The sequence below is a fragment of the Arachis hypogaea genome, chromosome 19, assembly GCF_003086295.3.
Source record: "Arachis hypogaea cultivar Tifrunner chromosome 19, arahy.Tifrunner.gnm2.J5K5, whole genome shotgun sequence".
NCBI lineage: Eukaryota > Viridiplantae > Streptophyta > Magnoliopsida > Fabales > Fabaceae > Arachis > Arachis hypogaea.
In genome coordinates, this window is record NC_092054.1 from 83747513 (window position 1) to 83750455 (window position 2943).

The 2943-nt window shown below is 40.6% G+C and overlaps 1 non-coding gene across 1 annotated transcript; it reads right to left on the reverse strand.

The window, feature by feature from the left end:
• Window positions 1-2609: 2609 nt before the first annotated feature.
• On the reverse strand, window positions 2610-2713 carry LOC112780269 (small nucleolar RNA R71). The gene has a single exon (XR_003191117.1). It is a non-coding gene; the product is annotated as a small nucleolar RNA R71 (small nucleolar RNA).
• Between the last annotated feature and the right edge of the window lie 230 nt (window positions 2714-2943).

The following is a 2943-nucleotide window of genomic DNA, read 5'->3' on the forward strand; positions in this document are numbered from 1 at the left end:
CACATTAAATTAGTTAACGTGGAAGGTAACGTGAAGAAGGGAGGTGATCGCCAACGTTAGTGACACCCAACATTGTCACTAACGTTGGAATGAGCCCCCACAAGCCACTATGAGCCACGTTAACTCCCACGTTAACTTAGTTAACGTGGAAGCTAACGTGGATAAGGGAATGATGAGCCAACGTTAGTGACACTCAACTTTGTCACTAACGTTGGAGATGGCTAGCATGGCCACGTTAGAAGCCACGTTAACCTAGTCAACGTGGACTGTAACGTGAGAAATAGGGGCACATTGGAACGTTAGTGACAATGGTAAGTGTCACTAACGTTCTCGAAGGTTGGCAAGCCTACGTTAAAAGAGCCACGTTAACTAAGTTAACGTGGACTCTAACGTAGGGAAGGGGGAGACTTCTCAACGTTATTGGGAAAGGCAAGTCCCAATAACGTGTGCGAAGGACAAAGAGGCAACGTTAGTGGCAACGTTTGTGCCACTAACGTTGAAGATAACGTGGCTCTTACTTGGGTGAGGAACGTTAGTGAAAAAAGGTGATTGTCACTAATGTTCTCGAACCCATATTTTCACTGGATGTTAACACCACTAACGTCCTGAGCTAAAGTCTCTGCCCACTTCACACTTTCTCTCTGCAAGTAAAGCCAAGCCCAATGAAGAAGAGAACTGCTTCAAACTCAAGATCCAAAGGCCCATACCCAAGACTTGAAGAGCTAACTAGAAGAACAGAAGAGTAGTATATATAGGAGTAGCTTTGAATTAAATGGGGAGTTGGAAATTATAGGGAGCCTCTTGGCATAGAACTACTCTCTGTATTTTACTTTCTCTGCACTTCTAGTTTCATAATGTATTCTCCATCTTTGTTTTCATTTTCCAGAGCTATGAACAACTAAACCCCTTTCATTAGGTTAGGGAGCTCTGTTGTAATTTGATGGATCAATACTAGTTTTCATTATTCTTCTTCTATCTTTTCTCTTGATTTTACTTGAAAGCTTTCGATCTTCAACCAATTGGGTAGTTATCTTGGAAAAGAAGCTATTCAAACTTGGATCTCTTCTGAACCTTGAAAGAGGAACGAAGAGATCATGCTAGAAATGCTTTCTCATGCTGGACCAAATTGGGTTTGGATGGATATGTGACTATAATCCTCTCAACACTTGATTTGAAAAATACATGTGGTATAATCAGTGACCATACTTCATCTCTTCTCATGAGCAATTGACCAAGGAATTGGCTATTGATCAAGATTTGATAGATTGAATTACAAGGAATTGTAATTCGATCACTTAAGATTGCTAAGGAGATCAATGAGTGCATTGATTGAGGAAGAGATGAAAATGAAATTGATCGGGAGAACGCAACATCTCTTGAGCCCAATGAACTCCCCATTTCTGATCTTACCCATTCTTCTTTAATTTCTGTCATTTACTTTTATGAGCAATTACCCCATTCCCATTTAAGATTCTACAATTTACTTTCTGTCATTTACATTCAGCTCTTTATTTCCAGCATTTACTTTTCTGTTATTTACTTTCCCGCCATTTAGTTCTCTGCAATTCTCAACTCAAATTCTGATTCGCTCAACTAGAACATTCCACTAGTTAAAGTTGCTTGATCAATCAATCCCTGTGGGATTCGACCTCACTCTATTGTGAGTTTTTACTTGACGAAAAATTCGGTACACTTGCCAAAAGAAATTTGTTATGAGACAAGTTTTCCGTGCATCAAGTTTATGGCGCCGTTGCCGGGGATTGATTGTGCATCAACAATGATTAAATTGGAGGATAACTAGATTGAACATTTTATTTTTGTTTGATTTAATTTTCTGTTTGAGTAATTTACTTTCAGTTTTAGTTAATTTTTTCCCTTCCCCCTACTTTTTCGTTTTTAGTTATTTACCGTTCATTTCAATAACACACTAACTGTTTGATATATTGCATCACTCACACTAACAGTCATTCTGACAGAAATACTTTCTGCATCTATTTTCCTTACTTGTACTTGTTGGTTGTATGACAGGGAGAAGAAGCGGGGCCTCAACTTCCTTTGATTCTGAATCTGAGAGGACCGCCTTGAGATTAAGGAGAGAAGCAAGAGGAAAAAGAGTAGTTGGTGCTGAGGAAGAGGAGGAATACTTTGAACCAAACATGGAAGAAAACATGGAAAACCATCATGAAGAAGAGACTCACAACCATGGCGGAGGAGGTCGAGCAAATCATGCTGGGGAGGATAGAAGAGTTTTAGGCTCTTACATCAATCCAAACCCAGGAAACTGTGGAAGTAGCATTCAAAAGCCAACCATCCACGCCAACAATTTTGAACTGAAGCCACAGCTCATCACCCTTGTTCATAACAACTGTTCGTTCGGAGGAAGTGTCCAAGAAGATCCCAATCAACATCTAACCACCTTCCTGAGAATATGTGACACAGTGAAATCTAATGGTGTTCATCCTGACGCCTATAGACTGCTCTTATTTCCATTCTCACTCAAGGATAAGGCAGCCAAGTGGCTGGAGTCTTTCCCGAAGGAGAGCTTGACAACTTGGGAAGATGTGGTGAACAAATTCTTAGCAAGATTCTACCCCCCTCAACGAATCAATAGGCTGAGAGCTGAGGTCCAAACTTTCAGGCAACAAGATGGTGAGACTCTGTATGAAGCATGGGAGAGGTTTAAGGACCTGACAAGGAGGTGTCCACCTAACATGTTCAACGAATGGGTGCAGCTGCACATTTTCTATGAAGGGCTCTCTTATGTGTCAAAGAAGGCCGTAGACCATTCATCGGGAGGATCTTTAAACAAGAAGAAGACTATTGAGGAAGCCATAGATGTCATTGAAACAGTAGTAGAGAATGACTATTTCTATGCTTCTGAAAGAGGCAACACTAGAGGAGTAATGGAGCTAAACAATGTAGATGCTCTGCTGGCCCAAAACA